Below are 12,752 nucleotides of genomic sequence, written 5' to 3' on the forward strand. Positions count from 1 at the left end.
GTCTGGTGAATTACTCTGATCTGTTACTCCTCAACTAAACAAGCCAACACGGAATTAAAACAAAGGAACTCTCCTGCAAATGAAGCAGGGTGTGGGTGCCAGCTCTGCCCAGCTCTTGCTCCAGAGTGAAGCTGTCAGCCTGCACGTTCAGACAGTTGTTATCACTGTATGTGGGGAAAAGGACTGGGGAAATGTTTTGGGAGCCAGGGCTTTCTGACACTTTTATTAGCTGATCCAGACATTTCTTGATCCAATGTGATCCTATGCAATCTGCTCTAGATGGACCTTCTTCAGGAGGGGGATTGGACTGCACAATCTCCAGGGGTCTCTTCCAATCCCAGCTGTTCAGTGCTTCTGTGTGACAAATGTCTGAGAGGGCCATTGTCCTGCCTAGCACAGCCAGCCACAGAGCAAAGAACGATTCAGCTAAGAAAAGGCAACATTTCATTAACTCATCAGGTGTCAAAGCATGAGGAATGCAGAAAAGCTGTGCAAAGTACAATAAAGCTTTACCAGAAGATCCCAGAGGACTGTAGTAGAGGTGGAAAGTATAGTCAGCCTTTACAAAATCTTGATTAACCAGCATTGGGCTGAACAAGATAAAATGTGGCAACAGAATTATACTGGTATGATCTGGTTTATTGACATACTTGTATACAAATACCTTGACCAGCATGGATAATAGCAATAACTTAAATTTATTAAAAATCTTAGCCAGAAATTGCTATAAGACACTACAATTAATGTCACATTTTAAAATGTTGACAAAACAGCAGAAGTCAGCAAGACTGCTGTTTTTGTAGGATATTAAAGGATAGCTATTAAAACTTTTTGCTCTGCACGTGAGTATTTTGAACAATGCAAATTTCAGTTCTGTGCTTCCCTCCAAAGGTCTGTAGGCAGTAAGATTTCTCTTTCCAAGTGTTACTTTTTTTCTTTAAAGAAATTTTTTAGAGAAGAACCATCTTTCTACTGGCGTATTATAGGAATGAAGCTCTCTCCCCCTTCACAGAAGATGGCACAATTCAGAAGAAGTTGTTTCAGAACATACTCAGTTTAATTACAGGATCAGTGAACACAGCAACATTTTCTTGGCAACAGGTAGAAAAGCTGGCAGTTACTCATTTTCTCTGGAGCAGTTTCTTGGCATTACATCGTTGCATTAGAAACTTGGATTTCATTTCTCACTTTGTTTTTCTGTTCCCCTGCTTCATTTCCTCTTTATCAGTTTTCTCCTAGTGGTACATAAAAATAACATGCTGCATTCTTTGTTATGAAGGAAAAATTAACTCATTTGCTTTGAAATCATGAGCAGTAATGTAATGTGGTAGGAACCTTATACATATACATATGTATTATCTGATAATAAATAAGGTAGGTAAATGAAGATCTTGAAGAAGAGATAAATGTTGAATGTTAAACTGATGCAATTGCTATTGCTAAAATTTTATATTAAAATATATTACATGCATAAGAAAAAATTAGGTTTATAATGTAAATCTACTGGTATATCAAGCAAGAGAAAACCCTTAGGCTAGAAGGAGAACAGCTACCAGCAGTCCTTGTGACTTATGATAGAGTTTAAGTGCTGTAGCCTTACTGCCCCACTGCCCCATGAAGTTCATATCTATTGATCACTGCATATATTAAATTGAATTTAATGCTTGGAAGTAGATATCATGTATTACCAGTAGCATTTTTTCCAGAGAAAATCTATTGTTCTCCTTCCCTTGTCCCTTTGAAAGATTAAACAAAACCAATAAGAGAAGTAACTGCTGACTGAAAAGAAAGATGGTGTAAACTCTGTGTACCTTTACTTTCTTATACTTTAATATAGTCATACACAGACAATATGAAGAATTAATCAACAATCTGCACTGGATCAGTGATGGAGCTCTCTGGGCAAAGATAAGCCACAAAGAATGATACACTTAATAGTAACTGATAGAAGTTTTAGGAAATCATTTGTATATCTGTCTAGCATTCAAAACCATATTGCTTTTTGCTATATACTTACCTTTATTTTTTTTCATTGTTGTTTTAATGCTATCACAATATACTTTTATTAATAATTTTCTCTTCATAAATAGAAAGTATTTCTGCTCAGATACATCATTTTTGTACAGCATATGGAAGATAGATCCTTCTTAGGATCATGCCATGCCTGTACTCTGGCCTTATAATTTTAGCTCATTTCTGTAACTCTACATAGGCTCATTTCTGTAACTCTACATAGGCTCATTTCATCCAAAGGAAAAAACCAGCATTGGAAATGTTTCTCTTTTGTTGTCCTTTGTGATTACTTAATGCCATTGTAGAGCAGCAATTGAATGTGGCTCCTGTCACTGATCTGCATCACGTACATTGTCACGTCTCAAAACAGTCTGGTTCTGCAGTTTCTAGGACTGAAAGGAGTACCAAGATAAGGTAACTTTTTCAATTTTTTTCCTTAGGAAGTAATTTTGCCCCAGTGCCAAAGTAAAATATTTCTATTCCTTTCTGGAAGTCTGTGAATCAGAAAGTAGGGCAGTACTTTATTAGGTTAAGATGTTATGGTGTGTTTTGTTGAAAGCATAGCTTTAGAGTTGGGATTTTTTTAATATGAATTGTGAAACAGTTTCTGCAGATTTGTACACTTCCATAAAAAAAACCCAAAATATTTTCAGAGGTGGTGAAGAACAGGACAAAAAAATTAATAATCAAACAGAACAGCTTCTGGAGAATTTTAAACTTCTCCTCTAAACATTCAGCATAGTAGTAGCCTAAAATTTTAATTTAAATTTTTGCACAATGCCACAAAGTGTTTATAAGACTTCACAGTGTTTTTCACTAAGTCTGGGAAAAAATCAGTAACTTTTTTAGCAGAAATGTTGATTATCTCTGTGTAGCTCTTACTTAAGTGGCTTGAGCTTATCCCTAACAAATAATGGGGTTTTGAGGCAGGGATGGCATAGATCTCTACCCGCAGATGCTAGATTTTCTGTCTGATTTCTGTATACTGTATTCTGTCAGAAAACAGTTACTAGAACTAGAGAATGTTTCTTTTTCTGCAGAGACACCTTCATTCTGGAGCAAGATTCTGTTTATCTGTTTAAAAACATAGCAAACATTACATTCAATGCTCCGTACCCTGTGTCTTCAAATAGTTTATTGAATCAGGCTGGTATTACTTAGTCAGGTCCTGAAGCTGAGTGCTGAATTGTGCAAGTCCTTGGAAGCAAGACTAATGTTCAGCTTCTCATTTGTTCAAGTATGTCACTGAATTATGCCTCAAAAAAGGGCTATACTTTTATGATAATTTATGCATTTAAAAAAATTGTAAATATCTGCATACAGTATCTATCTGAATTTGACTTCAAAGGATTTGTCTGGAAAACATAAACTAGAATGTTATTCCACTGGTTTTAGTTCTTTTTCAGAACTCATTTGAGTGCTTAAAGAAGAACTTTCTATTTAATGCTTCTTTAGTAGTACTCTTCTCAAATTTCAGTACTCTTCTCAAATACTCTTTCTTTGGAAAGAATATTAAAGATGGATTTTCTCTTTTAATCTTGTTTCTTTATTTCCTCTTCTCTGCATTCTTACAGTACAGTTTCTATAGTGATAAATATGAGAGTAACGCCTGCCGATTTTGACTCACTTTAGATGATAAATATGAGAGTAACCACTATTGATTTTGACTCACTTCTGAGTTCCTTTCAGTTCCTTTTATTTTCAGGCTTAATCACTGCTATTGTAAAAATATTTACTGTCTTCACAGAAGTTCCCAAAGGATTTTTGACTATGACTTGGGTGTATCCTGTTATTCATACATATATAATTGATCCACCTATACATGTTGTTAATTAACTGCCAGTTAAGTACAAATCTCATTTTTTCCAAAATAAGAAATACACTTTTTTCCTGTCATGCTGTGCCACACTTAAAATAGTGTTGGAGGAATTTACTTTAGATCTTTATTTAGATACACTTATCCTGGTAAAAGATAAAAAAATATATTTTTGGTAGCTAAACATAATAGGCTTTTAATTGTTCTACTTTTACTAGATTTAGTATCTGAATTTAGCGCAAGAATATAAAGCTTTTCCTGAGGTGCCCAGGATCATCAAGTTTCCAGATTGAAAGTACTTAGAAGTCCAGACTTATTTCAGCAATTTTCTGTACTCTGAATCTAGAATGAATGTTCTGTTTCCACTTTCAAATGTCAAAAAATAGTTTATTTTTCTTTTAAAAGTCATTATCTTATTTATTTCTAACAGAATACTTACTTAATCACAGAGTATTTACTATGACTTCTCAATAGTTTGTGTGCTTCTGCAAAAGTTGCAGAAGTCATTTATTTCCAGAGTAGAGGCTTACTATTAGTTTGGTTATCTTAGAATTTTCTGATAATTAATGTGAGAAAAAAAGCTTTTTCTGAACAAAAATTGTAGTCATGTATAGCTTTTGACCCATTCTAGTGTAGAGAGCAAGCAAATTTGTTTCCAATTTTTCATATAGCTGATTTTCAGTTCAATTTATATTTTTCATAATCCTTTTCATATGTTGTTCTCTTTTAACTGAGTTCTATTATTGCCATTTACAACCCAAATAAGAATAAGGAATAGAGGACATAAAGGAAAAGTAAGAATAAACAACTTACAGTGTTAATAATTCTTAATTAGCTGTGACTTTGGATCCTTTAAACATGGTGATAATTAATGTGGAAAGCTCTGGAAGCCTTCGTAAGCTAGCTTGATCATCTGAAGAATGCCGGTACTTATTAGGGAAAGTTCATGATTCATACACAAGGATCAAGCCAGGAGAATCTTGTGACCTAAGCAGCCTGGCTCTCCAGTGGTAAAAGTGGGATTTTCTTATCTTAGAAAAAATTCTAATTGTGTCAGACAGCAGAGATGGGAGCAGACAGGACACGTTTGGCTGAGGAGCGAGCAGCACGCGGCTGTAGGAAATCGCTGGTTTGGCGTTGCTGGTACCATGACAGAAATACAAAGTTAAACTGCAGCGTGTTCCACAGGGATGAATCAGAACATTCCTGGGAAATGGTAGTGAGGAGAATTGTAACATGAAATGTGAGGGGGTTTTAGTTCAACATCTGAGTTATCCTTAAGAAATTTTTAGTAATTTTCCTGATTGCTCTTCCATGGGATCTAAGCACTTAAATCCAAACACATGAACGTTTATCACAGTGTGGTAGGTGGACAATTCTGGATGTAAGATTTGGAGGCATAAAATGAAATCTAATCCTTATTCTAATAGTAAATATTGACTTGACAGAGTCAGTCACCTTCAATACTTGAATTTCTAAACTGAGTTAATAATTAAACTTTTGATATGTATGTTTAGAGCCTTGGGGAAAAAAGGCCTGTGAAATATGAACAATAAGGGATGCACAGCATAAATGAGCATTGCAAACCAACTCACTGAGACAGTCACATAAACACAGTATCCTTTTGCAGAGCTCATTGACATAAACAATCTTGGTTATATTTAGAAGTCTTGTCACCTCTATTCTTCTCTTCTTTTTTTAGTGCTCTCACTGCATTTGACAAATTGAAGGGGAAAATGGAAGTACAAAAGCTGTAACCTAAATCATCACTTTTTAACTGGAATTTGCAGTCATGAGCATGAGAAAAGTAAAACACATATTGTTTTCATTTCTTTTTAAAAATGGATTAATATAATCAGGCAAAAATGTAATCATTGTATGTAACTGATGATCCTCTTGGCTTCTTTTAAAACCATATTGGCAAATTCCTTAGAATTCTCAATGCTGAGATTTCTGGCAGGCATTTGAGGGTTTCAGTGGTAGCTTTTGTGGGAACTGCAGGGGTGGGGTCACAGCAAACTCCTTCCTGTGCAGTTGTGATCATACAAAGCAGTTATAAAGAATGGTGATGTAAGGGACATACACAGACAGGCCACTCACTTCAGTATTACATCAGGGGGATGGTTTGAGTTCTGTGGAGGAAATACATTTAAGGCTTCATCCAAAGAGATGATGAAAATTTCCCATCGTTACACTCCTGTGCTTAGTCACAACATCTCACATTTATGTGTGTTCACACTTTCCTTTGCCTCCTGTTGAGTTGTGGTTGAAAAAAAAGTCATACAATGAAAACTATAATCCATAGCAGTACAAACAGCAAGTTCCATTGCTGCTATAAATTATATCTTTGGTAGAGATGTTTTATTCACTAGCATCTATTCACATGATCAGTGTATGTGACAGAAGGTGTATGCAGCAGACAAAAGTGGCCCCTAGAAGTTTTGGGAGGATTATAAAGTATTTCAAAAAGCTGTACAGTATTGGGAAAAATATTTAATTCCTATTTTATTCTCATTCCAAAGTTATACTCATTATGAATATCTAAATACATAGAATATACATAATCCTGACACTTGTACAGACATGAATCACCTCACTTTTCAACACAGCTTTAAATAGAATATTTTACCCATAAGAAAAGAATAGCAAAACAAGGATTGTGACAAAATTTAGATTTTTTTAAAATTTTCTCATAAGAATTGTACAACTATAGCAAAATATACTTTTATTTATTTTCTGTTGATAAAAAATCCTCAGTTCTACATGCATTGTGTCCAGGCAATCCTGTTCCTCTGTGGAGTTCCATCACTGAATTATGTCCAGTGAAGATTACAGGGCTCCTTGGAAAATCACAGTTTGCACAGGGAAGAAAAAAACTTAATATATCATAAATAAAAACTACTTCTACAATGTTACACAGGTTTAGGATTTAGATTTTGGAGCCAAAGCCATTGCTATACTTATTGTCTCCTTTGTAATGGGTATTGCCACAATCCATTACTCAAAATTATAAAGGATTTCTTCATCATAGGAAATGGGCTGAACAACTCAATTTTACAAATACCTGGAAAACAGAGATTATGGTAAAAACAATGCTGCATTTTGCCGAGTTTTACCTTGCAGTATTTATTTTGACAACCTTTAAATTTGATGTAAGTAACTGAAACTCAGTCTTTATCAACATGTTAGGAATGCAGTGTATGGACTCTGTAAATTCCACTAGTGCCCTTAAATTCCACAGAGTGGGATTCCCTACAGAGTGCTCTGCAGCAGGCTTGTATCAGAGAACAGCTATTTGCTAAATCTTTTCTAAATATATGTAACTTGGGCATTTTTGTTAGCAGTAGTTGATTTGAACAATCTCATTGTAATGTGTCTTAATCAGGAGAAAACCCATTTTTCCAACTATAAGTCATTTTACATATCGAACCAATCCAGGTTTACAAAGCTCTCATGTTAGGTTGAAATGCATTTTTCAAATGGAGCAGATTTCATTATTAAATCAAACCTTCCCACAAACAGAACAGATAGCAGGAACACTAATAACACATCCATAAGTCTTTCATTAAAAGCTGACGTAGATATAACAATGAGAATTAAAGTCATGTGGTTTTTTAAAAATACTTTTATTTTCAGAGTATAAATATTTTTGCAGTGAAATTATAGTCAATTATTCAGAAAACTGTTGTAAAGGTGATTTTCTTGTAAAAGGGAGAGAGATTTCTGCATTATTTATATACTCCTACGCATGATAAATGGTGTCAGGCTGTCTTTTTTATTAGCATGTCTTTCCTACAGTATTTATGATATGAGAGGATTAATAGTATTGGCTGCAGTCAAGTGCAGAGAGCACCATGAAGGCTTCTCCTGTTTTAGTATTTTAGCTAAACTATTGCATTTTAGGACAGACTCTTAGGCTAACAACTGAGTTTGCCTTTTCCAGTAAATCCTTAAAGATTTTCTATTGCAATTTGTCCATGCTGGTAAAGACTTGAATGCTGATGGGATTGTGTATGTGTATTTTGTTTTGGTGAATAAGTGGTTATCACAATTAATTAAAGGTAGTGAAGATTTTGCCAGAAAACTTCCATCCAAGAATTGAAAGATCTTACAGCAAACTATAATCACGTTGTTGTCTGTCACTAACCACTAGTGATTCATGTAGGTCATTGTTTGAAAATGTGATTTTTACAGTATTCATCTAGTCAAGTAGTTTCTTATGGATAAACCTTATGCTACAGGTAAAAATCTATTCTACAATAGGGAGTAAGAATTACATTAATAATGGGTGTGTATGAGGAGTGTAAATACTGAGTGAAAATGTACACTTGTATAAATGAAACATATTTGTTGTGCAAAGTGTGAAATAACACCTACAAGCAATATTTTTGAATGGAAGTTTTAAAGACAAAATGCAGTTTTCCTAGATGATTTCTGGATTATGCTGCTCATTTGACAGTGTTCTGCAGCTCAAAGCAAGTACCTGAGATTTTTCTCTGAGATTACATCACAACAGCTCTTTATTTGGTCCAAGTACTGAAATAATGCAAAAATAATTTTCCAGTTATCATGCAACATGCTTTTTTATATGTTTCACTTTGGTAAATCATTAGGCATGAAAAGGTTAGAACGGATAATTCCTTCACTTTTGTATTGGTTTCACATACTTCAGACTTACTAATTCTCCAGATTCTGCAAGAATCACGGCCAAAATCTCTCGAGTTTCATGTTATTGCCTGTCACCAGTACTATTTGCTGTGTTGAAATGAAACCAAAATCAGCTTAGGCACACTGAATGCGTTAAAGGGAATTCTGTCTGGGTTTCCAGTTGATTTAAAAGCAAAACAGCCTATTCAAATCAAGACTCTTATTATAGATTGAGATTTGGTTTTTAATTCACACTGATCTACGTGACACTTGTAATTTATAAAAGTGATTTTTAGGGTGAAATATAGAAATAGGGACTCTGAATAAAATGTTCTGTCAAAAGAATATTTTGCTGTATTTCATTAGAAGTAAAATGGTCTCACAAATCTACTTATTTAAAGGGATGCTAAACTTATGGTTGTGCAGATCAGTTTCTGATTTCAAAGCCTTGTAGAGATGTCAGGTTATAGAGACACCTGTTTCTGCTGGGGTTTTTTATGACTCATACCACAGGGATTTTTACAACACAAAATGTTTAGTGTATACTTTTATACTGTAGAAAGTTTTGCCAATATGATAATAATGACATAAAAATTTTACTGCCAGTAATTTTATGGAGACAATTACTGACTGTTTTGTCATTTAGACTTTATCTTTGATCATGTTACTTCCTGTGAGTTAAATGTCTAGTTGTTTTATTTTTTATGTGATATTAGCCTTGTCTAATTCAATTTAGAATATAGAATGTTTATAGGTGGAAATTATTTCTGCATGATAAATGCATTATGTTTTCTATATTCATGCTCAATTTTATTTTGTCATTTGGAGTATCTGTAGGTTGCAGGAATAGACTTGTGCAGTTTATAAAGTAGTGCCATATATAAAATAAGCAGCCACAATGAGACAATATTAGAATACCCCCTTTTCCAGGATTTCTTCTGATCTTGTATGTAAGAAAAATAATGTGCTGATTTTCATTTTTTTAATCTTCTAAGGAACATAGTGACTTTAAGGATAATTAATGCCTCCTTACTTTGGGTGTCTAAAATCTAGGGACCATGATGAACAAGAGGACTATCTATCAGTGAAGAGTAATGGTACTGTCAAAGAGTTATTCAGCCTCTCACATGATAAGCCTCTAAGGTAGGTCGGACTCAAAGAGGAATTTGCTGAGTTTTGAAAGACTCTACTCTAAATCTGGATTTTCCTACAAAACCAGACACCATCCTTAGGGATGTTAAGCTGTTAAGTCACCCTACAGACATTAAAATGTGTGTTTTATAGAAAAGAGGTATTTCCTTTGCACCTCCTAAAGCAAACCATAAGTGTATATATGTATAGCTATATAGAACTGAATAGGCACTGGTTAGGCCTTGCTCCTTAAATGATCATTTGTTGCCATGAGGCAGAACCAGGTACAATGCATTACCTGCATTCTGAAATGTTTGCTCATTATTTTAATCACTTACATTTAGACCTTGGCTAACAATCTATATGGCTGTAAATCTAAAAAATAAGTAGGAATAGATATTTCATTTATAGGACTACATATAATGCACTTCCCATATTATCAAAAATCACTTAACAAAGATTTATTAAATTTTTACAATTTGTCACTTCACTAAGAATTAAACTAGTCATGCTCTGTAGGAATGCTTTCTAATACTCTCCTCAGTTTATACTCCTCTGTGAAGAACTTACCAGCCAGCTCTGTAGTATTTTTTTTTTCCATAGAGGAGGACTATATCCTTTCAGTTCCATTCATCGTTACATTCCATTTGCTGCTTTACTAGGATGTCCTGGTTTTGGGGACACAGGATTAACAGTGTTCCAAGTATTGTAACAGGAAAGTAATACATTCACAAAAATTCTCATTAAACTCCTTATCTTCAAGTTACAAAAGACTGCACTTTTTAATGATTAAAAACCACATACTGAAGCAGCACATACTTAGAGAATGATTCTGACAGTACTTGGGTTGCATGGATTTGGGAAGATCCTCTTTTTGCTATCCCATTCTTGTGTCTTGGAGCTCTTTTACTGCAGTAATAGATACTGAACTATTACTCAGGGACATAATATGTGTTTAGCAATGCCTAACTAACACATCTCTTATTAAAACAATTTCAGTATGCAAATGTACAGTTTTAAATACAGAAGATCAAATTATATTTGGGGTTGTACAAGGTGAGTAAGGCTACAAGTACAATTAAATAGCACCTTTGCATCAAAGGTGCTATTTATTTCTTGCAATTTATATATTGCAAGATTTATGTCTGTTTCATAATAATCTGAGGATTCTTAATTCATACTACATTATTTTTAAAATTCAGAAGGAACTGTATGTAATTGTCATCATAACTGGGATACATGATGTAAGAGCAGACTAGGTGCATTATCTGAGCTGAGATAAACATCAGAGCTTGTTGGGATGAATTCCTGTACAGTGCTCCTGGAGCACCACCTCAGAGCCATTACTTCAGAAGAGTTTCCCCTCCTCCAGGTTCCCTACAACACATTCTGAAATGAGGAGTTTCAGAATCAGGGCCTGCTTCCAATATGCATCCTCAAAAAACCAAACAAATAAACAAAAAAATCCCCTGCTGGCCTATTGTTTTAAATGAAGGGGTTCTTGAAGTGCCTTTGTAGATTACTTTTGCAATGATGTGTGACACCCAACCTAATCTAATAGAACCTGATTTAAAAAGTTAAAAAAAAATCTGCTTTAGGCAGGAAAATGAGTCTAAAGTGCTAGATAAATGATCTTTTATGATATATGTGCTTTATTCTACCCTAAACATTGAATCTGTCAGACCCAATATAAGACAAATATTATCAAACAATATTCTCTTCCATTTTATCTTCATTTTATTAGCTCCTTACAGCACAGACTAAGCAAAATATTCTTAAACCTCAGAAGACAAATCTATCTGTCTGTTTTCTGTGTTTGCCATATGTGATCTATTCATCTTAGGAAATAGCCTCAGCTAAGTTGGTGTGAAGCTGAAAGAATGTTGATTCTTTAAGCAGCGTGATGCTCCTGAAGGCAGCCACTCAGCTCATCTGGGACATTTCTCCTTGTTCCTGCATTCTCACAGGCTGCTGTTTATGATGCAGGCCTGCATAAATTCCCATAACCATCCATTAGTATCCTGCTTTCTTCGTGCCACAGTCCAGGTGCAGTAGTTTCATAAGATGTGTTACCTGCTGATTATCACAACACAGACTTTGACAAAACAGATATCTGCTGATTGACACAACACAAACATCTACTGCTGTTAAATAACACACCCTTTGGAGGAATTTCATTGCACTGCAAGAAGCTTTTAACTTCACAAAAGACTTAAACTGAAATGTACACATTATAGACCATCTTCTCAGACTGCTCACATTCTGAATCTTAAAACTGCTCTTAGCACCAGTTGCTTAATAGTGGAACTGTCTCCTGTATCAAGAGACCTCTAATTTCAGTGCTCTGTTTTATAAAGGCCATATCCCACCCCTGAATTTACATGTACATCACTGTCTGGTCTGTTGTCAAGTTTTAAAATTCTAGACTGGAGAATCAGAGGAAGCAGAATAAGCCACTAAATATGTGAATTTCATAAATAACTGAGGGAAAAATAATTAATTAAATTATTGAACTTATTTAGTTAATTGAAAATATCTAACATGCCAACAGCAATACTTCTGTGCTATTAGCCTCAGAGTAGCTCAACTTCAAAAACAGTAACCCCTAGCTGACTAATATTAATATGGTGAATTAATATGCTACCAAGAAAATTTAATATTTTCAGGGAAGCCAAGCATCTGCACATAAACAATGTCTGCCTTTTAGCAGAATGTGATTTAGTGTCTAATACAGAGGGGGGAAAAGCCCTTGCTCTCTCTCCTTCAAAACAGACAGGAGTGTGTTTACTTTCACCAATACCTGCATGTGTGACACTCTGTCATAAGCATTCAGTTGCTGTAAAACTTTTTATTCTTTCCCATAAACATCCTGCACGTGCATCTCCCATGATGGTGCCCTCAGTAAAGGAGGAAGAAGTCCTAAAAGTCTGTCAGTGTATTCAGTCATGAGCTCCCAGTGGGAAGCCAAGGCAAAGGACAATTCTTATACAATGGGCAAAGGTACCTACATTCCACAGTGCCAAGCAACCATCAAATCCAGAAGTTCCTAGTCCTTACCCTTGCCCTACTTCAAGCATCTGGGAATCATTGAAGTCTTGCAAATAACTGAAAATATTACCTGACTGGTCACTGATCACATCTTGCT

General features: G+C 34.8%; 1 long non-coding RNA gene across 1 annotated transcript; it reads right to left on the minus strand.

The window, feature by feature from the left end:
* Positions 1–618: 618 nt before the first annotated feature.
* On the minus strand, positions 619–10,647 carry LOC135281614 (uncharacterized). The gene is made up of 2 exons (XR_010348207.1): positions 10,178–10,647; positions 619–1,235 (listed from the first exon to the last, which is right to left on the minus strand). It is a non-coding gene; the product is annotated as an uncharacterized LOC135281614 (long non-coding RNA).
* Positions 10,648–12,752: the final 2,105 nt, after the last annotated feature.

The sequence above is a fragment of the Passer domesticus genome, chromosome 15, assembly GCF_036417665.1.
Source record: "Passer domesticus isolate bPasDom1 chromosome 15, bPasDom1.hap1, whole genome shotgun sequence".
NCBI classification, from domain to species: Eukaryota; Metazoa; Chordata; class Aves; order Passeriformes; family Passeridae; genus Passer; species Passer domesticus.